At 40.7% G+C, this 24,107-nt stretch overlaps 1 protein-coding gene and 1 long non-coding RNA gene across 2 annotated transcripts in view; both read right to left on the reverse strand.

Moving 5' to 3' along the window:
• Window positions 1-24,107, reverse strand: part of Synpr (synaptoporin) — a 354,853-nt gene that overhangs the window by 184,548 nt on the left and 146,198 nt on the right. The window lies entirely within an intron of this gene.
• LOC128107762 (uncharacterized) overlaps window positions 15,113-24,107 on the reverse strand; it is a 72,863-nt gene continuing 63,868 nt past the window's right edge. Inside the window, exon 3 of the long non-coding RNA XR_008217208.1 lies at window positions 15,113-17,422. This is a non-coding gene — a long non-coding RNA (uncharacterized LOC128107762). The remainder of the gene's footprint in view (window positions 17,423-24,107) is intronic.

The following is a 24,107-nucleotide window of genomic DNA, read 5'->3' on the forward strand; positions in this document are numbered from 1 at the left end:
AAATATTTCCACAATTTTATTCAGGAAAACTTTCCTCCCCTGTGGAAGGTCCTCTCAGAAACATCCTACCTCACATGTTTCTGAGTGGGAGCCATTCTAGCGTCCCACTTTCTGTCCGTGACATATCACCTCACCTCAAGCACTGTGAGAACTGGAGTTTGCAACCTGACAGTTACTGTCCCTTTCTGGGCTCCACATTTCTTTCCCTAAGCATGAGATAAAAGTTATTTTCCTGCAATATTTGCCTATTTGTCATGCCGGACTCTACAGCACAGGTCAAAATGCCATGTGCCCTTGGACAGAGAAAACCCTGCTTGCTTCTACTGGGTATCTAGTTTAAAATAGAAATGTTCATACCCATGTCTTCCTTAAAATGTTAGTTTTAAGACTATTCCCAAGACTTCAATGATGTAAATTAAGAGTTGGTGTGAAGAACAGGACATTCAGATATTTCTAGAATGTCACTTATCTCAACTCTGAGAACAACATTTCCCCTTCCATTTCTTTAAAAGTGCAGCAGCAGAAATTGCCTGTGAGTGTTGTAATGCCACTTGTTCTGACATTAACTACAGGACAAGGAGAGTCAGTCTGAGACTCTGTTCAGAAAGACGCAAAGGAAACAGTGTGATTTTTCTCTTATGACCCCATAAGGCTCCACAATTCAAATCTTGGATCAGCATTACATGGTTCCAAACCTAGACCTTCTGAATCAGAACTAGGATGGTGGGTGATGAGAAACCTGCAGCTGACTAACTCTTCCAATCCCTTCTTCTCATGGAGCCTTTGACTCAGAACTTCGCACAGAGATGAGGCAAATGATGACAACAAGTTATCAGCAATCAGGCCACTGCAATTGTCACCCCAAGTGAGTTCCATGTTTGGCAAAAACTTTAGGAGGAAGAGAAATGCCGTATGAGGAGAGAGGTTGGCTGCTGGGAAGGGTGGTCCCAGAAGATGCCATTACCCACCTCTCCACAGCCCTCTCTCTTGTCTGAGGCCTTCCATTTCAGGGAGCCTGCCCTCATGCTCTCATACACAAGAGAAGAGACAGGAGTAAGACAAGGGCAGAAGTCATTGTGTTTATTTTTTGTGGGTCCAGTTCCACTCTCTAGTTACCCATGGTCAACCATGGTATAAGCTAATAAATATTGGACTCCAGAAAGCCTGTTAAGTGGCGTGCTTTCCAGTTGATATGATGGAATCCTGCACTGAGTAATCCTCCCTTTCTGAATCGTTCCTCTGCCCAGTGTATCCATGCTGTACAAGTCACCATTGCTAAGTGGCCCAGCAGCCACCTCACATGCCATATTGACTATTGCACTTTCACGTGGAAGACCAGGTTAACTTTGGAAGTTTGTGGCAGCAACCACAGTATGTACAGGTCTTTCAATCTGCAAATGCAAGCCTTCACTGGGTATCTTTGAACATACCACTCTGAGAAGTAGGGCTACTGTACCTACATTATCAAGCTCTTTTCTAAGCACCTCATAGGGGATAAGTCAAGTATCCTCCTTAAGACATAAATGAGTAAATACTAAAACCCTAGGGCAGGGCTGGAGAGATAGCACAGTGTTAGGAGCACTGGCTGCTCTTCCAGAGGACCTGGGTTTGTTTCCCACCACCCACGTGGCAGCTCAAAACTATCTGTGACTCCAGTTCCAGGGCATCTGATGCTCTATTCTGGCTTCAGCAGGTACTGAGCATGCAGGTGGTACATGAACATACACAGGCAAAATACTCACATACATAAAATAAGCCCCTTATTTTTTAATTTTATAAAAGTCCTTAGACCAACATAAGTCCTTCTGGAACCATGTTGCTGTCAGCTGTCTCGTCTCTTCCATCCCTAGACTTGCCAGATCAGTTCACCAACACTGCTGTCCTTAGTACTACCCAGAGACTCAATCAAAGCTGTCTGAGGTTGCCCTTCCCAGAAATTTGCTCCTGAAACAAATAGATAAATGTGAGCAGTTTATCTGGAATGTGATTCCAGGAAAGGGAGTGGGAACTTGAGACAAGAAACTAATGAGAATGCTACTAAGCACATGACCAATCTCCCTGCCTGCTCTGGGATACAGTGAGCACACTTCAGAGGGATTATGCACAATGTGCAGGAAGCTTGAACACTCATCCTCCCCTCCCCCTGCCTTTGCTGCTGTGGGTCTCATGCTCTGGGCACTCTAGGTAGATACACTTCTGTGTAGAAGGAGGTCCAGGTTGCAGCAGTGTCCCCTGCAATGCCAGGGCCTGGGGTTGGCAGCAGGGACTTCAGTGTCTTCTGATGTCTTGGGAGGAGCTAACTAACTCACAAGCTGGGAAGGAAAAGAGAGAAAAGGACATCACGGTCTTCCTTTTGTATTTTATGAGAGTGCTAAGGATGAAGATGGAGTTCCTTTCTTTGTTGCTTTTGATCATAATGGGTTTGCTGTCTTATGCCACAGAACAGGCTTTGCCTTACAGCTATTATCACCAACCCTCTGCCCTCAGATAACCCCATCCTCCCAACATAGAGTATCTTCACTCCTCTTCTCACCCTACCCAAACTGTCCATTTTTTTATTGACCAAGTAAACAGCCACTGTACCCCTTTCTGGTTTAGCCCCCCATAGGTAGTCCTGATTTTACTCTATGTTTTCATTAGCTGTTGTCATGCTTGTCCTCTCTTAACCCAGCTTCTTGCAAGTGGGAAGTACTCAAAGGATGTCTCTGGCCTGCATTGGCAGACTTATTCCCAATAAAGAGATTTCCAGCTTCTTATTAGTTCTACCTGATTTAAAGTCTCACCCTGAGCACACAAGGGTGGAAAAATAGCTATGCCCTTTGCACATTTTCAAAATCCTTTTAGTTCATTCAATGGTATGGATTTCAGAGTCTTCCTTTCTGTCCTCACCTCATAGCCAAAACCACATGACTGTCTGATGCAAACAGGGGCTCAATCAGCCATCTGAGAACTGTGGCACAGGCAATTTAGGTTCACCAGGTCAGTGCACCAACATCATCAAAGCACGATAAAGAAGCAGAAACGTGTTGGTTCTATAGGGCAGGAAGCAAACGCTGCATGCATTACTCTCCAACTTTACAAGTAAATCCCCACTGAATGGCCTTGCTGAAAAGCCCCTTTCCCTGTTAGAGTCTAGGGATTTGGTTTTGGAATTCATAAATATCCTTCAAAACCCAGGCTAACTAGGCTTGAGAGATAGCTTGGTTGGTAAAATGCTTGCTTGGCAAGCTTAAGGACCTGAGTTTGATCTCCAGAACTGATGCTTTAGAAAGCTGGATGTGGTATGTCCTAGAATCCCAGCACTGGGGACCCTGGGGTCTACTAGGCAGTCAGCCTAGCCTATTGGTGAGTTCCAGGCAAAGGGAATGCCCACTCTTAAAAAAATGAAAACAAAAAGATGAATAATGCCTGATTGTCAACACCCAATGTTGTCCTTTGTCCTTTGTACATACACATGTGCACATGTACCTGTAAGAACAGCACACACACACACACACACACACACACACACACACACACACACACACCAGCTCACTTGCCCACTCTGTGAAGAGGGAAGGGGGGAAAGATACTTATGGAGTCCTTATGTGTAAGACATTTTATTCATTTTATTTTGTCATTTGTTTTCCAAGCAACGCAACAAGGTAGCAATTAACCCTATTGTCCAGGGAATAAAGGGGGAGGGGAGGTTAAGCAAAAGTCTAGTTCATAAATGATTTTGATGGTGTAAATGAAAATGGTTCCCATAGACTCATACGGAGTGGCACTATTAGAAAACACAGCCTTGCTGGAGTAGGTGTGGCCTTGTTGGAGGAAGTGCATCACTGGGGGCTGGCTTTGAGGTCTCAGAAGCTCAAGCCAGGCCCCTTCTCTCTTCCTGATGCCTGCAGATTCAGATGTAGAACTCTCAGCTACCTCTCCAGCACTGTGCCTTCCTGCATGCCACCATGCTTCCCACCAAGATGATAATCGACTAAACCCCTGAAACTATGAGTCTGCCCCAATTAAGTGTTTTCCTTTGAAAGAGATGCTATGGTCTTGGAGTCCCTTTACAGCAATAGAAACCCTAATAAAGACAGTGATTAAATTAAAATTTAAATTTGCATGTTTTGCACAGCAAAGTGCACCTATGTTCTGCTGTGGGATGTTCTGTATGGTAAATGTTTTGCTCTGATTGGTTAGTAAATAAAACACTGATTGGGCAGTAGGCAGGCAGGAGGAAGTATAGGCAGGACAAGGGGGAGAAGAATTCTGGGAAGTGGAAGGCTGAGTCAGAGAGACACTGCCCGCTGCCGCCATGACAAGCAGCATGTGAAGACACTGGTAAGCCACGAGCCACGTGGCAAGGTATAGATTTATAAAAATGGATTAATTTAAGATGTAAGAACTAGATAGTTAGAAGCCTACCACGGTCATACAGTTTGTAAGCAATATAAGTCTCTGTGTTTACTTGGTTGGATCTGAGCGGCTGTGGGACTGGCGAGTGACAGAGATTTGTCCTGACTGTGGGCCAGGCTGGAAAACTCTAGCTACAATGTTACAAAAGTCTACACTGCATTCCACTCATATGTATGGACTATATGTTTTTGAGAAAAATATATATTCTCATGCAGCGTCTAACCAAATCCTCCCAGAAATCCAATTGTCAGGTATTTACCTGACATTTATCAGTCATTTTCTAAAGAAACAGTAGGGCTGGAGTGATGGTTCAGAGGGTAAGAGCGCATGTTTTTCTTCCAGGGGACCTGGGTTCAATTCAACTTCCAGCACCCACATTATGGCTCACAAATATCTATAACTCCAGTCTTATGGGATTCAATGTTCACTTCTAACCTCTGTAGGCACCAAGTATGCACATTGTGCACAAACATACATGAAGCAAGACACCTATAAAATTAACGTTTTAGAAGGCAGCACATTTCCTCTCGCCATCATCTTCTGTGGTTGCAAAGTGGATAACCTATATCTCAGTTACAATATTTATCTCAATGTAAATAACTGCATAAATATCTATTCTCCAAATATGAATGCTGTGTGCTAAAGACATGATTCTTCCAGTGTGTGTGTGTGTGTGTGTGTGTGTGTGTGTGTGTGTGCAGCCTCAGGGTGAGAATGAATGAATGAAAATCTGGAATGAATAAATTTACCTTATGCCTTAAATAAAATAGAAAAGGAAATCAGTGCTTTGAAAAGGCACATGAAAGAGCATCTTTTAACAATACAAGGTTATAGATTTTGGTTGCTCACCGAGTCCTATACTATGTGTACTGCCTTCACGCTGAGCTGTGTGTCAAGGATTTGGGTTCTCAATAACATGACTTTTGTCTGTATCCAGATGTAGACAAGATCCAGCACACAATCTGCCAGAGGTACATCGTCAAACCTTTCATGTTTACTGATGGTAGTGCTCCTGACTCAGATTAGAGAACCCTGGTCTACACTCAGAATGTGATTATTCTTACTTTCCAAATAACACTAATGAGGTTACTCTCTCCAAGTTGGTTGACTGGAAGAAGAAACAAGTCAAATGCACAGATTGCCAGAGGCAGGCACACGCAGGGCCCTCTGAGAACAGGCAGAACAAGAGAACATTAAGAGGAGCACAGAGGAGAGCAGAAAGCACACATGGCCTTCTCACAATATTCTCTGTGAGAGAAAGAAACCCTGCTCCACAGGTCAGGATGAGGGTGCATTGCAGCAAAGAATATTATTGTAAAAACACTCCTCAATTTTTTTCTGAACTATTTTAAAACACAGGTCATGAGCAACTTATCAAGAATAATTTCTGTTCAAAACCATTACAGTCCTTAAGGAAAAACACAAAACTAAAATTTTAGAAATGTGCAGAACTTGAGCTATCAGAAATCATGGCTATTAAGAAAAAATTGTTCCCTAAAAGTTCTTGAGATTGCAGAAGTTTTATAGCTATAGAAGGCCAGCCTTCGTAATGTTCAATGTATGCAGCAGGGCTAAGAATAACCAAGGGACCACCTAGCTAAATTACACTTATGATCCAAAGTCATTACACTTCATCTAGAAGCCCTAGTTAGCTTTGGTCGGTGAACTTGTACCCACCTGCACATACCACAGATAAAAAAATGATACACCAATCATTGCTACAATCCTTTCTAGGATGAATAATGGCATTTTCATTGTAATCCCAGCATGGCTCACCTGCTTGGTCTTGGCTCTCATTCACTGTTTATTGTACCAACATTGTTACGGTCATTTGCATGAATCAGTAAGCATAGAAAGTAAAGAGGAAGAACACCCAGAATCCTAACTTGTCAACATATCAGTTCTTTGTGCTCTTTATATGCCCTCCAGTTCTTGTTCATGTGTGTAGTGTATTGTCATAAAAAAAAAATGGCCCAATATTCATTTTCTAGGTCCATATGACCTTGCATGTTTTCTTGGATGGGAAATAGAGTTAGTTTATCACTCTTTGGAACTGGAGTCACTCACACCTTCCTATGGACAACAGGATGTGGCAAATATGAAGTGTCCATTATGAGCTCACATCTCATTTGGCCTTGAAGTTTCCATTCTCTTTCTTACAACTTTGCCAAATCATATTGTGAACACTAGCCTGCTATGACAGTTGATCTTCTCATCCTCATTATTCCAGCTAGCATTCAACCAATCACTAGACCTGCCAATGAGACCATCCTTGACCAGGCATCATCTGGCTACCCAACAGCTGACCATAGATACAGAAGCCCTGATGACTGGAGAACCACATTTTAGCGTGTGGATCACAAAGCTGTTGCTTATTTATTGCCCATTGCTTTAAGCATTGCTTCAGTGGCTTGTTATGCAATACTAGTTGGTGCAGTGTGCACGTGCAGAGTTGACCCAGTCACAATCATGTTGTAAATCATGCTTCTAAAAGCTGACTAAGGTGCCATACAGCTTCTACCCAATAATTTATTTAAATGTTCCCTGATCTGTTATATATTTAAATTGTCTACAGTTACCTAAGGCATGTAGTCAGCACATGTTACCATTCTTCTAACAATGGCTTCAAGTCCAGAATTGCCTAATAAAGAATTCTGTGAAGATTTTGGCCTATTTATCCTCATTCAATCTCATTTTCTTTATCTATGAAAAATGAAAAACAAAATTTTGAGGATTATCTGGAATGCTGAAGAAGGTGTACGATGATCCAGTGTCAGAACACAGTGGAGTTGGTTATTCAATGAAAGATATAATCTCTTAAAAACAGCAATTTGTTTAATCCTTAAGTATGAATTTGTTGCTTTGAAGATGATGCAACACACACACACACACACACACACACACACACACACACACACACACACACACAAACTGCTGCTAGCATTCCAGAAATATGCCCTGTAGTCTACAGGTGCTGGCATCTAACTTTGTAATGAATACGCAGGCATACTCAGCTTACATTTCTCTGGTGGGGAGGCACTGAAAGAATCATTGCTCTGAAAAAGCAGATTTGTGCAGCACCTTAGAAATTAGAACTCATCACTTAACTGGTCACCAAATACCAGTGTTGATGAGATCCCAGAGGGCTGCTGAGAACCAGCTAATGACCTCAATTCATATGCAAATTCTCAAACCATCTATCCAGGGATTCTGATTCTGCAGATAAGGTAGTGAGCCCAAGAATCTGTGTGTTCCAAGATTCCCTCAGAGGGTTGGTCAGGATCGACTAATTTAAGGAACCATTGCCTGATGGTTTTTCAGGTGGGATATCAAGACCAAGAAGGGTTAAATCCAATTTCCTCAACAAGTCAATCAATGGTGAATCAAGACAAGGACCAATTCTTTAAGCTGGCTTGCAAGTGAAGTTAATCCTCCAAGACAGGAGTTGGGTGAGACCTTTGTTCTAGTCCTGTGTCCCAAGGCCAGCCTCCACCCCACTCTAGTCTATACACACTTTATATGCTAGAAAATTAATGCATGTATTTTTTGTTCTTCACTGACAGCACATTCTCTGATTGTAACCAAAGTAACTGACTTCAGACAAGTTGGAAAATACCAACCAATTGCTCATCTAGTACATCAATAGATAACCTAGTGTTGGCCTTCAAATGTAGCAATAAACAAAATTGAGGTGAAAGATCCCCTTGTAGTTTATTGTTTCCTTGGGGCCCTGTAGTACATTTTTCTTTTTTGATAAATAACTTACTCTCTTTCTCTAATTTATCCTTTCTAACAAATAGCATGAAACTTTTTTGTCTTTCAAGTTCAAAGTTTGAAAGGACATTGTTCTAAAGTGTAGTTTCTTCAAGAAATGCCAGGGTAGAGATGGCTTTTGCCCAGGAAACACATTTATCTTGGTGGAACTAGAGACTTGATAGTCATAGAGTGATTTAAGAATAACTTGAAATTAGTGTTGAAGTTGAATTCAAGCCAAGCCCAAACCAACATAAATTATTTATTCAGATGGAAATAAAAATTCTACAAATTATCCTGTAGTCTTAAAACTCATACGCTCCAGAAATGAGTATAATACCTGGAACAAAGGTTAAAATCTTCACGTTTGGGATACGAGGGTCTGAATGCTTCCTTATTTACAAACACTTGACAGACTCAGGGTTCGCTCCTAAGCCCTAGCACCACCTTATCTGGAGGGATAATTATAGCCTTATCTTCTTTAATTCTCCTTAAAATAAGAGATGTATTTAAAAAAACAGATGGATAAAAATAACAATAACTGAACTCTCCATTCAGACAAGTGTTCTTTTAACAGTTTGGTCTTTCAGTCAAATTTCCACACAAAGAAATCCTTGCCTTTTTTCCTCATAAAACACCCTAACCAAAGGCAACTTGGGAAGAAAGGGGTTTATTTCATGTTACAGCTCTCAGATCACACTCCATCACTGAGTGAAGTCAGGCCAAAAATCTGAGGCTGGACCTGTAGCAGGGGCCACAGAAGAGGGCTGCTTACTGGCTTGCTCCTTATGGTTTGCTCAGCTTGCTTTTTACATCATTTTCAGGACCACCAGCTCAGTGGTGGCACCGTATACAGTAGGCTGGGCCTTCCGACATCAATCATCAGTCAGGAAACTTTCCAACAGGACAATCTGATGGAGGCACTTGCTCAGTGGAGAGTCTTCCTCTAGTTTATGTGAGTTGACATAAAACGAACCACAACATAGGGCTTGCTTCTGCCTTTGCTTCCTGTCACAAACATTTCTGCATCCCATGAGCTATTTTCTGAAAGAGGCTTTTCATGGTTGTGTAATATTTCACATTAGAGTTAAATTAAAGAGGTATAGGAAGAACTACCCTTCCTTCCTGCTCACGCTGAGGATGGATCTAATGTGACAGGACTGGCATGAGAAAGAACCAGCTATGTTAAACAGTGGGTGCCTGGCATCTTGCTTTCTTCTTGTGCTCAGTTTTGTTCTCTCTCTTCTTTTGGTTGAGGGAGGATGACAATGTGGGTCCTCTCAGTAGACAGAGTAGAAGTATCATGATTTCTGGGCCTAGACTTTAAAAAGTAGGAAAGAAAAATCTCCTGCCTCAGTATCAGGTCCAGGGTATTTACTGACAGCTCTCCTGCTCCAGCCTGCCTCCCATCATCCAAAGAACTGTGAAAACTGTACACTTAGTATTAGCAGGGTCATTGCGAATCTCTACTGAGGTACTAATATATTAGCATAAGGTGACTCAAGCACATTTGTTAATTGTTACTCATCTTTTTATCTGACCAAAGTAAGTGCATGGGTATAATGATGATGCAATAATTCTAATAAAATAGGGTAGTGACTGCTAGAGTCTACACTATGTGCTAAACTCTTTAGGCATCCCCATTCAACCTTTCAGTGATTTCCTAAGGTGGGAACAGTTGCATTCTTCAAAAGAAAATGAAAGCTAGAAGCAGTCACACAATTGGTCAGAGCATTAAGGAGGCAGACTTGCCTGTCTCCAAAACAGTGTGTTTCATGGCAACTGACTCAAATGAACCTTTTTTTTAAAAAAAGACAATCAGTCCACAGGTACACATATACAAATAAGCCCACAATGAGATCTCACTTCACCTAAATCAAAATAACTATCATCCAAAGGACTAAGGATAATGAACACCAGTGAGGGTGTGAAGAAAAGGGGATCATAGGCAGACTGTTGGTGAGAATGTAGCTTGTGACAGCCATTATGGAATGCAATGAGGAATTTCTTTCCAAAAAAGATAAAAACAACAACAAAATCAAAGCTGGAGAGATGGCTTAGTGGTTAAGAGGATTTGCTGCTCTCTTGTGGACCTGATTCAGTTCCCAGCATGCACATGGCAGCTCATAATCACAAACTCTAGTTCCAGAAGATCTGAGAGCCTCTTCAGGCCTTAAAGGGCACAAGTATGCATGTGGTACATGAACACACACATAAATGCAATCTAGTTGAAAAAGAAGGTTCTAAAGTTCTGAGCATGGCTTCTCAGAACTATTTTTTAAGAAGTAAACCAGGAATTACCCTATGTCCCAGAACTCCTGGGTATCTGTCCAGAGGAGATGAAAGTAGAACATGAACAAAGCATTGCTCAGGGTAGACACATAGACAGCAGGACCCACTCCCTAAGCAAGTAGTCCAAGTCTCCACAGATGAACAAATGAAGAACAAGTAAAGTATTTACTATAGTATGCACAATGGAACACTCATCAGGCATGACAAACGGTGGAATCCTGCTGCATGTGACGTGAACCAATGAAGAGATAATGATGCTAAGTGAAACAGACCATCACAGAACTACTGCGTGGGCTCAGCTATGGGTGATCCAGTAACAGGGGATCTGACAGAGATCGAGAGGAGAATGGTGTTCACAGGAAGCTGGTGAGACTATGGAGGGGAAAGGTTGGTCAAATGCTAGCTATAGTTAGGAGTAAACACCTCGGAGTGCCTCTGCACATGGGAGTAAACACTCATGAGAATGGGGTATTGTATATTATAAAACAAGAAGAAAGAAATTTGAAAATTTTCACCATAAAATGAAAAATGGTTGGGCAACAAGATGGCTTAGTGGGTGTGGTGGTTTGAAGGAAAATGGCTTTCAAAAGAATGGCACTACTAGGAGGTGTGGTCTTGTTGGAGTAAGTGTGTCACTGTGGAGGTGGACTGTGAGGTCTCCTAGATGCTCAAGCCATGCTCAACGAGATGGATCACCTCCTGTTGCCTGGGACCCAAGATGTAGTACTCTCAGCTCCTTCTCCAGCACCATATCTACCCGCATGCCACCATGTCCCACCATGATGATAACGGACTAAATCTCTGAAAGTGTAAGCCATCCCTATTAAATGTTTTTCCTTTATAAGAGTTGCCGTGGTCATGGCGTCTCTTCCCGGCAGTAGAAGCCCTGGCTAAGACAGCAGGCAAAGGCACTTGATGCACAAGCCTCTTCCATCCTAGGAAATACTGGTGGAAGGAAGAACACACTCTCTTAAATTCTCCTTTGACCGCCACACAAGCTCCATAGCAGATATGCACCCACATTCACACCCACACATGCTACACACACAATACTAATAAATTATTTTAGATAGCAAATATTTTAGGAGATGAATGTACTTAACTGAGTTGAATACTAGAAGTATATACATGTGTTGAAATGTTGGACAGTACCCACTCAATACATGTAGTTGTACGAGTGCTTGTGCATTCTTTAAAAATAAATAATGAATACACTATTTCTCTGTGATATCTGTCCACTTGTTTTCTTGGAGTTATAGATGATGTTTTTAAAAAATACCTTACGTATTCCAAATTAATAATAGCTTTAAATTTTCAAAAATCTGGAAAATATTTCATTTTACTCAGTGTGCACATAGATTCCTGTTGGGAGCCATGCAGCCTAGTCTCAGATCATCATTGACTACCTGCCCAATGGGTTTCCTCATGGTCAGGCACCTGTAGAAACAGGCTCTCATCTGGCAAGGACCAGCAGTCCACGGGACAGCATAGGAATTTGCAAAATTCATGCAGCATGCAGGCTTTATCTCTCATTATATTGGTGATTATTTGGGTTGCTTTAGTTTTAATTGGCCAGTCACACATATAATAGCTATAATTTTCCCTGGAATATCTGATCTTTCTTCAATATTTTCCCCTAAGTTTCTCCAGGGGGCTAATGCTTCTCAAATTTCTTATTTGGAGTTACTAACTACAACTCCCAATTCTGGGAACTTTTCTGATTCAGTAGAGACCGTATGTATGAGAAAACAACACTTGGAACATTAACCAAGTCTCATAGTTCTGAAAAGGAGAATAAGGCATGCATACACAGAATAGGGAAAAAGCCTCAGGAATACACATAATGCCAACTGTTGAGAGTAAGTCCCCTGGACACCAAGCATAAAATCACTGTAGGATCTGGTATGATTCAATAGGAAAAAAAAATACAATTCAAAATGTGGGATGGATAGATCCATCTTTACCGTATGTGGTAGCTATTAGTGGGAAAAGTATGGTATAGTGGGGTGGGAAAAGAGTGCTTTATCAAGGTCTGCCTTTTACAGAGAGATTGAGACATGGGACCCTCTTGTGGAAAAGGGAACTGGATAAAGGCATATCTTGCAGGCATAAAGAAATTGTTTGGGTTTGAAAACTGTTGTCCTTAAAGCATTGTACCCATGTCTAATACTTTTGAGCTTTGTAACTTCCAGTCGCTGCCCACTGACAAAGTGCTGCGAGAGCAGGGTGTGTCTGGCTCAGTATTTACTTAGGCTTGAAAAATGCTGAACTCTACGTCTAGAGTAAGGTTATGTAGGGGGTGGGAAAGTGTATTTGGGAAAGCATGAAGGGGAACAATGGGGGCTTTTATAATGACTATGGTATATTTCTTAAAATATAATGTATTTTTTAAAAGTCAAAAATAGGAGCCAGTAATAAAGTTGTTCATGTAAGCTTGGCAAGAAAAACTCTGTTTACGTATAAATAAAGATGGCTTGAGCTATTTGGGGTCACTTTAGTGCAATCCACTTGGTAGTCAGAAGTTTTCCTTGGGCCAAAGCCCCTTCCCTGCCTCAGGATCTGAACCCCAGCCGAGGCTGAACCCTGGCAAATTCCACTGGTATTGGCATTTCCAGGCCCACCTGCCATGACTAGTGAGCAGTACTAATGTTATTCCCAAATACAGTTAATTATTCATTCTGGTATCCTCAAAGTTTAACCTAACATGGTTCTTTCTTTCTTTCTTTCTTTCTTTCTTTCTTTCTTTCTTTCTTTCTTTCTTTCTTTCTTTCTTTCTTTCTTCCTTCCTTCCTTTCTTTCTTTCTTTCTTTCTTTCTTTCTTTCTTTCTTTCTTTCTTTCTTTCTTTCAGATGATCCTGACATTCTGAAGAGAATCGTCAAATACTGTATAGAATTACTCTGAGTTTGGATTTTTGACATTTTTTTCCCTCAGGGCTTGGAAAAGGTAATTCTAAAATAAAACAAAAGTATGTATTTAATACTCAACATCTAGAATGAGAAGACAAACATTGTCTTCCATATTTACTTCTGAAATTTATTTTGTATTTTAAGAAAGGGCCAGCAAAATGGCTCAGAGGTAAAAGCTGCCTTATAAATCAGACCACAGGAAATGGAGAACAGATGCCGAGAGGTCCTGATTTCACACATGCTTGCATCTTGGCATGTATGTATCCCAATTCATACATATGCATGCATGCATGCACGCACAATGATAACAACCAAAATAAAAATGTTTTTAAAACCATGTAATTATATCTCCTTTATGCCCCTTTCCACTCTTATCCCCCTTATTCTCTTTCCTCCCACATTCCTGGATGTGTTTTTCAATCTGCACTTGTACATGCATTTGTTACATCATGTGTCAACAAACTATTTTCAGCAATATTTTACATTTTTTGTAGGGAAATTTTTGTTGTTGTTGTTTTTGGTATTTTTGTTTGTTTTTGGTTTTTTTGAGACAAGGTTTCTCTATGTAGCCCTAGCTATCCTGGAACTCACTCTATAGACCAGGCTGGCTTCAAATCAGAGGTTCACCTGCCTCTGCCTCCCCAGTGCTGGGATTAGAGGCCTACAACCACCACTGCCCAGCTTTTTTCAGGGATGTTATAATGAACATACATTCTGCAATTTTCTGTCTATATTGATTTTTTCGGGTCTGTATTAATATGTACAAATCTATTTCATTCACTTGAAAATACTGTTTGGTATCTCATTTGGTGAACATGCTGTTTATCCACTTGTTTCACGGTAGAAATTTTAAATTGTTTTCAACTTTTGCTATTGTAACACTATACAAATAGCATGCTTACCCTCATCTTAGATAGTGGAGCTTCTCTGCATTACATTTGCAGCAGTGAAATGCCTGTGTGATGGTTGGGTTTTTGTTGTTGTTGTTGTTTTAAAGATTTCTTTAAATCTTTATTCAGTGTTGTGTTCTGCATGTATGCCTGCAGGCCAGAAGAGGGCGCCAGATCTCATTACAGATGACTGTAAACCACTATGTGGTTGCTGGGAATTGAACTCAGGACCTCTGGCAGAATAGCCAGTGCTCTTAACCACTGAGCCATCTCTCCAGCCCATGATGGTTAGTTTTGTCAATTTGACACAGTCTAGAACAGTGGGTCTCAACCTTCCTAATGCTGTTCCCTTTAATACTGTTCCTCATGTTGTGGTGACACCCAACCATAAAATTACTTTGTTGTTACTCCATAACTGTAATTTTGCTACTGTCATTAATCATAATGTAAATATGATATGCAGGATTTCTGATATGCGACCCCCAAAGGGGTCTCGACCAACAATTTGAAAGCTATTAACCTAGCATCACTTGGGAGGGGAGTCTCAGGGAAGAAGTATCTGGATCAAGCTGGCCTGAGGCAAGTCTGTGAGAAATTATCTTGATTGTATTCATTAAAGCAGGAAGACCCAACCACTGTAGAAGGCTCCATTCCCTAGGCAGGAAATCCTAGACTGTGTAAGAGAGTAGAGAGCCAGCTCAGCACCAGCATGAATTCATTCACCCTTTCTGACTAGATGTGACTAGCTTCTTCAAGTTCTAGAAGTCTGGACACTACAGCAGTGATGAATGGTAACCACCATTCTCTCCTCTAAGTTGCTTTCATCAGGATATTTTGTCACAGTAACAGAAATGAAGCCAAGACATCCGGGATCTTAAAATACAGTGACGTTTATTTTTTTAAGATGCGGTCAGAGCCACCTCGTTTATGTAGTCCTACTCCACTATTCTCAAACTTTTCAATTGCCAATATATCTAGTAGTTTCAGATGTTTGAATGTAATTAACAACTTTGTTGAGTCATATTGAGTAATAAACTGTACTTGCTTAAAGGGTATAATCTCATCAACTTCAAGACAAGAAATCAGCACCACAGGAAAGGAATTAAATATCTCCATTGTCTCCACAAATTTTCTCATAACTCTTTGTAATCCATTTCTTCTGAAATCTTTTGTTCCCTTTAAATCCCTGTAGACAGTGGCCTTGTTGATCTCCCAAACAAGTTTGTTTTCTTGTAATTGCATAACAGAACAGTGAAAGAGGGTAGGCTGTTGACATTTCCATTGTATCAGAGGGAAAACATCTCCACTTTTTAAACGAGGAAGACATCTTATGTAGACAGCAGTTAAAGACTGAGATAAAGCAAGACTTGAAATCTCTCCCTGGCTCTGGCCCCAGGTGTAGTAAACATTGCACTGAGGCAACTTTCAAGTTTCTGGTTTCCTGGTAAACATACTCTGGTCACCTTGAATGTGGCTGAAGGCAGTGAAATGACAGCCCAGAATCCCAGTGATTATATTATATAATGAAGGTCTCTTACAACTGTCAACTCATCAAAGAGAAAGCTAACTAGATGGGCCTGATTTCATCACATTAGCTCTTCAAAAAATGTAAATATCAGAGGGAGAAGCCATAGAGATTTTTTAAAAAGTGGATAGCCCATGTCTGCCTGGTAGACCTACTCTGCTGTGTCTGAGAGTTCCTGGGATCAAAGAGGGATGTGGGCATGAAGAACTCAGAGTAAGCCCTGTAGCTGCAGGGACTGCAATTCAGCTAATGAGCAAAGTACTCAAAGCAGGTGAGATTTGAGACTGAGAGCTCTGATAGCAGGTATCTCTGTAGCCCAGGTCCTGGGAGGTGGGGAAAGCATACTGTTGAGGTTCTGAGCTCTACCAATAACAGACATCATACCAGGCAACGATGGGTCTCTTCCTCTCATCATACGTTCTCTGCATTTTCTAGACTTTTGTCATAAACGAGATGGCGAATCATGTATCTTTTGCCAGGCTTTTCTCATTCATCGAAATGATTCCGGGTGAGTCTGTCTTGCAGTTGGGTATCTGTGCTTATTCTCTATTCACATACAAATGGCTTGTATCTTGTATATTCCTCTCCCAGTGGGATTTGGCTTTCTAGTCTGTAGCAATTACAAGTAAAATGCAAGTCTTTGTATAAATGTATGTTTTATTTCTCTTATTTCAATTCAAGTGGTCTTAACTACCTGCTTGACTAACTTTGGTTTTACTTTTTATTGCCTGGAAATTTCTTCTTAGTATTTTATGCCTGCTTGTCTTTTTAATTACTCATGTCTTGCTTACTAATTTATCAAGTTATTTATACATTCTGAATACAAGTCCTATGACTTCTGTTATATATATCTAAAGTGCATTTTTCAGTTGACTATTCTTATTATGGTATCTTTTTCCATATAAGATTTAAATTCTAGGAAATCTCAATTTTTGAAGTGTATTTGTTGTTATTGTTGATTTTACAATCTCACTCCCAGACTGAAATGATGAAGATAATTTAGTCACTTTTGAAGTCATGTATTTAGCCTTTTATTTTCCATATTTAGGTCTTTGATGTATTTGTGTGTGAGACAGCAGGGTTATAATTGTTTTTTTCTTTGTGTACATACGTATAAGCAGGTGACACACGTGTCCACCCGTTCATGTGCATGCAGAGACTAGTGGTCAATGTTAGTTGCTCTCTTCTATTGCTCTCTAACTTATTTTTTTGAGACAAGATCACTCACTGAACCTGGAACTCACTGTTTGGGCTACACTGGACAGCCAGTGAGCCCCAAGTATCCATCTGTCTCTACAGACTAGAATTGCTGTGCCCAGCTTTTATGTGGGCATAGGGGAGCTGAACTCAGATCTGCATGCTCAAGTGAGCCGTCTTACTCACTGAGACATTCCCCAGTCCTATGATTGTTTTTCCTAAGAATCCAGTTTGCACATCAAATAGTTCATCATTTCTCCATTGGTTCTGAGTGTCAGATGCAGTGACTGCAGCCCATGCACAAATCTAGCCAGCACTGTGCTCCTGATGCTCTTGTATGCTGGCTGCTGATGGTCGGCTACCATGCTGCAACGAAGTCGCCTTGCCTTGAGGGTCCATTACCTTTTCTCCTCTCCTGTCTTCTACTTCAGAATTATCTGTCCTTCCTTGAATGTTGCTCCTTTAGATAAAATTGAGAATAAATTCATCAGAATATCTGAAAATTGTTGGTGTACTTTATTAGAATTGCATTGAATTTTTATATTAATTGAAGAAAAATTTACATTCTGACAGAACTTATTATCTGTTAGAAATTGTATTTTAACATTTGTTCTGTTTTCTATATGAATCTTAATGATATTTCCCTTTCTTTTCTTCATCACAATCCTGTGCTTCCTTTGTTAGGCTTATTCTTCCGTAGATACGACCTTAAATTCTATACAAACGCTCAAAGCTATTTCTCTCTGAAGTTATAATGTGAAGAAACCAGAATCTTACTAAATGGACTATTTCAACAAAGAAAATGAAACTACTGCTAGCATTGGTTATGAGCAGATGTTCAAAGTGATATTCTTCTGTTATACATTAAGAAAGAAGAGTATTTTGTGACCCCTAACATGACAGCTTCATGGAAAATTGACTTCTCTAGACTGTATTCCAAATCTGGGAATTTTGCAGCTTCTCTGACCCACTGGCCCAGGGGCTGATACTCAGTTTCACACTGATGAATTAAAAAAAATGTGGGGGACGAAGTTTGCCAGATCTACCAATTTTACATAAATATAGAATCTAGCAGTCCAAAATTTCATGAAAGTCACTAGTATTGCCAAAAATCTTTGCTGTTTTTGTTCATTTTAACATTATTTAGGCCCAAATAAGAACATAGAGACATTCTAAGGTCTTGGCCTACGGGGGACTGCTATCACTATTTGCTTTCAGCTCAGCTTCTCCACTTCACAAAAGTGGGTGGGGCAGTCATATTTTCAAGATGTAAATATCTGACACCACAGGATGTGCCTTCTAAAAGACATTCAAAGATTTGTTTCGATTTTTAATTTTATGTATGTATGTGGGTATGTGCATGTGTGTTCAGGTGTCCTCAGGGCCAGGGGTGTCTGATTCCCATGTAGATGAAGTTGCAATTATAAACCATCTGAACTGAACTACTACTGCACCGTGTCTCCAGCCCACTAAAGGATGTTTGTGTTGACTAGCCTTACTTCAATTTTGATAGTTATAGCAATTTTAGGGAAGCAACCAGCTCAGATTCACATCGTGACCACGAAGCAATGCTAGGCAAGAACTCAGTGAGACTTGTCCATTTCTAGCAGATTTTCATTGAGCTACACTGTCTGCTTACTTAGTAGAGCCTTCAAGATGAGCTGTGACTCTTCCCAGAAGGTCTCATATATCCATTTTCTGGACAATGAGATGTTGTTGAGTTATTAATCCTTTGGGGGTGGAATCATGCATGGAAGAACTCTAGACAAAATTTAGGGAATGTGCATGTATATAAATTTGCCCCCTGAGAGGTAACTGAAATGAACTATAACTATTATGGCTATTAAACCAAATAATCTATTAAGTATTAGTTACTCTTGAGCCTATGAAAGGTTGTTACCTGATTTTCTACACTGGTGTGTAGCAACACTGACACTTGTATGCCATAGACATTTTCATACTTGTTTTCTGTATGGAGATGTAGATTGCTGCACACAGATACACTCATATTAATACAGTAAAATACAATACAATACAATACAACAAGCATCCATGTGAGCCAATGCTCAGAGGCTCAACGGGAAAGACTCTAAATAAACTTAAGCGTCTCTGAGTCCTATCATTTGGCTTTACAGCACTTATAAGCTCAGAGTGAGGAAGGAACAGGTGGTCTTGTGTGTAATTTCTGTTGCTTTTAAGAGCTACCTGTGTAGCTTTGTGAATCAGGCAACTTTAAAGGCCCTTAATAACCGCATAGCTTCATTCTACAACTGTTATCACGTGGCTGGCCAAAGAGCTTCAGAAATGGAATTTTCATTGACAGAATTCAAACTGGTTCAAATTAGCCATGCTACAGTTTGTTACAATGAAAGGTTTTTGATACTTTGATTCCTTAACGACATCACCTAGATATAAGGCTTATTAATACAATTACTACTTACTGATTAGAAAACTCACAGAAACCATAGACTTCATTATTTCAGTTTGGAAAGCTTGGACATGTGGACAAAATCAGGGCCACTGGTTGTTTGAAGAAAATTTTACTAGAACAGAGTCATACCAGTTTATGTGTTATCCTCAGAAGTGCTTGGGCTAGCATGGCTGTCTGGTATAGTTATGACAATAACTCTATGTCCCACAAAACCTGAGGTAGTCTGACTTAGTCATTTTTGGTTGCTAAAATAGAATATATGATACTGGATAATTTATAAAGAAAGAAGTCTATTTGGTTCACACTTCTGAAAGCTGGAAGTTCAAGATCCTATAGCAGCATCAGGGCACAGCAGAAACACCCAGGGCAATCGACCAGTCTGAGAGAACCAAAGAGGAAAGCAGCTGGGCTTCACAACAATCCACTCTGGTGGGAACTAATCTAGTTGTGAAGAAACTGCATGCATTCCCTTTGAACAACTTCATCACCTCTTAAGAGACCCACCACTTCTCAAAACTGTCACACTGGGGACCCAAACACCAATGTGAATGCCATAGAAGACAAGCTATATCCAATCTGTGATCTATTTACCAGCCGCCTCTAAACAACAGAAGTGTTTACTATATGCACTGGCTGGTCAGACCTCTTCTGTTCTTCCCTACTCCCTTTTTCCCCCAGAGCTGAGATCCAAACCCAGGGCCTTGTACTTGCTAGGCAAGCACTCTACCACTGAGCTAAATCCCCAACCCCTGTTCTTTCATTTTTTTTAAATCAACTGTCGTGGTTAGTTTTCACCAGCTTGACACAACCCAGAGTCACCTGGGAAGAGGGAACCTCAAGCGAAGAACTGCATGGATCAGGCTGACCTGTAACCATGTCTGAGAAGAAAGACTGTCTTAATTGATATAGAAGTTTCCACTCAATGTAGGCAGCACCATCGTTAGGCAGGTTGGTCTGGACTGTATAAGAAAGCTGGCTGGTTGAAAGAAAGAACACACTGGTAAGCTGTGTTCAACCATGCTTCCCACCTCCAGGTTCCTGTCCTGACTTCCCTTAAGGTTAGATTGTGATTTTTAAGTATAAGCCAAATAAATCCTTTATTCCCCAAGTTACTTTTTCTCAAAGTTTTATTTTTCTCCCATAGCAACAGAAAGTAAAGAAAAACAACAGCCTTTCAACCAAGTTTTTTAAACAAAACAATTTAATTCTCTGGGACACAATTTAGCTTTTAGGCTATAGTTTGCTAATTTTCAATATAGACATTAAAACAATAAATCAGAATCTGGTTCATAGCATCTACATATTGCTGTGGTATAAATCCAAAGCTATGAACATGCCCTTGCTAACTGACATTTAATGAGGGAGATTATCTGATGGTCTCTAATAAACAAGCAATCAAATGCCTTAGCTCATTATCCATTTAAGCACAAAGTATAGCAGTGTACTGGTTGTTGAATTTTCCAACACTGCACTCTGAGTGGGATGACAACATCAACACTTGGAACCTTAACTAACATGTAAAATCACCTGGGAAAAAAAGGTAACTGGTAAATTTGGATTTTGACTGATTCTTCTCAGATTTTGTATTTGAGAGAGCTAGGCAAATATCCTAACAGGCTGCTCAGTCTTCTATCAGAAATCAGGCCTCAATTTTAGTTTCCCAAGACTGACAAGAGCCACAAAGGGCAAATAATCCCTGGTGCCCCTGACAACAGGGACAAGGAGAACTGCATGTACTAAACCAGCCCTCCCTCTAGCCGCTCAAGGACAAAGCTTGGGACTAGTCCAGGCCTGGCCAAAAATGGAAAACTGTAGCCCTGACTAGCCCCTAACTAGCTCTAGCCAATTGGAATGTACTATTATGATTGCCACTTGCTTAAACCTATCACATCTAAAATGAACTAACTGCCCCAGGAACTCCCCTTAGCTGTGCTTAAAAGGAGACCACACGTCCCTCTAAGGGTCATTGCCACCTTGCCTTTGTGTAGGAGGATGGACTCCAGCATGCTGGAATCTTTCTGGAGATAGAAAATGCTCTTGTTGACTGCATACATGGATAGTGGTCCTTTGTGGGACTTCTCTAGGACCCTAACAGTATTAAAGATGCCCACAACTTCAGCAGAGTGATGTATGTAAAACCCAAGTCTGAGTCCATTCACAAAGCACTTTTAAGACACCGGGTGCTATGGCTTGTGCCTAACGTGTTCCTTTCAGTCAAGCTCTCCATCTCCAGCTTGTGGTGCCATTTTGTGGGCACCAGTATTGAGCAGGTAAGGCCTGGCTGGCAGAAGTATGCCACAAGGCAGACCTGAGAACGGTAGCCAGCTGACCAGGCTCCCACTGCCACAAAACGAGAGTGTGACCCACCATCCCCACCATGATGAACTAAAATCCCTCTGGACCACAAGCCAAAGGAAACCCTTCCTCCCTTAGGTAGTTCCTGCCAAGCAGTTTTGTCACAGTGAAACAAGAAGTACCAAATATATTTAATCTTCAGATAAAAGTTCAAAATGTTACAGAGTTTCTGGTTAAATCTCTAACCTCATCTGCCATCATTGGCCTTCCTCAGCTCCCTCTCTTTAGCCATATTTAACACTGGTGGTTCTTAAAAGACAGGCACTGTTCCATGATGCTCAGTCCTTTTGAATTACTGTCTCCTTTTCCAGGAATGCTGTTCATCCCTGTATCTCAGCCCTAAAAGTTACCCTTAAAAAGGTGCCTTTGAAAATAATTTAGTATATATATTCACTATCTACATTTTGGAACGTTTGTATTCTGACTTGGCTATTTCTTTAGGTCAATGCTCCTATTTTGGCTTCATGCCCTGTGTTCAGTGTAAGGTATTGCATTTGTTAAAACTGCATCAATAAATGGCTGGACATTTAAGCTCATGTTTATCAGGCCAGAGTAGCCAGATTCCAGTTTCAGCTGATCTGCTTTTAAGATCAAACAATAAGACATTCCCAGTGTTACTTGAGTTGCTATGGGTAGAACCGGGCCCTGGCAACACTAACAAGTGCAACTCAGCTTTTGATCCTCAATATGTCAATTAAACAAAAAATATTGGTGAAAGGCAGGCAAAAAGATTTGTTCAATTTGTTAAAAGTTAGCAACTGAGAGGTACAGTGTCCTAAAATATATCTTTTGAGTCCTGACATGAAATTTAGTTTTAAATGAAAAGTAAGACGTATACATAGCTAACAGTCCTAGTTAAGATGTCCATCACCATTGCCTACCTCCAGTCTTTCCTGCAAAATGAACTGGCAAGCTATCAGAACTATGTGAAATGATTTTCCATAAGATAAGCTACCCCCACCTCACCCCCGGCTGACATCAAACTTCAACTTTTTCTTTCTCCAAGTATTAGATTCCTGGAGGAATTCCAGTTTCTTGAGGTCCACTGTCTCCATCTCTGAGAGCCAAATAGAGAACACAAGAGTCCCTTTAAGACAGCTCCAGTCCTGCCAGTGTGGTTATGACAGGACAAGACTCTGTAGGACATCTACCCCCAAATTCAACTCTCTATTGGTGTCTCTTAAATATTTCAGATGCCCCATGTCAGAATTTGCAAGGCTGAAGACACTATTCTCTGTCTCTTGCTGGCCAGTCTGGTGCTCCTTTAGTGGTTAGTATGTAAGTTGTCCAAGTCTGAAAATTTAGACTCACTTACATTCCATATTTGACTCATTAAGAAGGTCCCTCTGTTTTCATCCTTAATCCTTTCTCCCTGTTCTTCTCCACCTCCTTCCTGTGCTCCAGCCTAATGTAGCAACCCACGCTTGTCTCGGTTATTGCTGTATCCTCCTAATTCACTCTCCTGTAAATTCTACCCTCCCATGCCACCCACTGTCCCCACTCTAGCCAGCATGGAATTTCAGAATACCTAACAATATGAACATATAGCTTAAAATTCTTTAATAGCCTTCTATCAATTTTAAGGAAGAGAAAAAAAAGCACATTGAGCCCTCTGTATGTTCTTCTCTGACCCTGCAGGTCCACCACAGCCCTATCCCACTCCATAGCTGCTTTTCCTCCTTACTTCAAGCTCTCTAGCCTTTTAGATCTGAAAAAAAGCTCAAGGATCTTTGAACATGCTTCTTAGACCTAGAATATTTTTCTGCTCTCTTCTTCTCTTGCTGTTACATGTCTTTCAGATTACTTCTGCAAGGTGTCCGTGACTTTTCATACTTGGTCATGTTCTGTGTGTCTGTTAGTGTGATCACTTCACTACAACCAGAGTTCCCATTATATAAAACTATTAGTAGCACAGGTCCAAGAGACTTACGTGTCATGATGTTGTCTTTGTCTAACACAGGACCTAGCTGGGTGTGCTCTGTAAAAATTTGCTGAATGACTGATCTAACAGAAAAAGACAGAAGCAACAGAACACTGCCCATACCAGTTTATTCAAGCAGCACCCAAAGATCACCCCCTTTGCAAGCTTTTTCCCCTCTGATCTGAAATTTTGCAGACTGAAATTCTGCAGCCACCCACATGCCTTTAGATTAGCCATTTCTGTTCTTTTCCCAGAATCTGACTTGAATGTGACTCAGCTTCCACACTGCATCACTTCGGGTAACTCTTATCTGAAGAAGAAACTGACTGTGGTTGATTAAGCAGAAAACAAGTTCATTAAAGAACACAAGTAGCTCATAGTTATTGAGAGGTTCAGAGACCTAGGATCAATGCCAGATTTCTAGGAATAATGCTCCAA

The sequence above is a fragment of the Peromyscus californicus genome, unplaced genomic scaffold (genome assembly GCF_007827085.1).
Source record: "Peromyscus californicus insignis strain IS unplaced genomic scaffold, ASM782708v3 Scaffold_12__1_contigs__length_115047231, whole genome shotgun sequence".
NCBI lineage: Eukaryota > Metazoa > Chordata > Mammalia > Rodentia > Cricetidae > Peromyscus > Peromyscus californicus.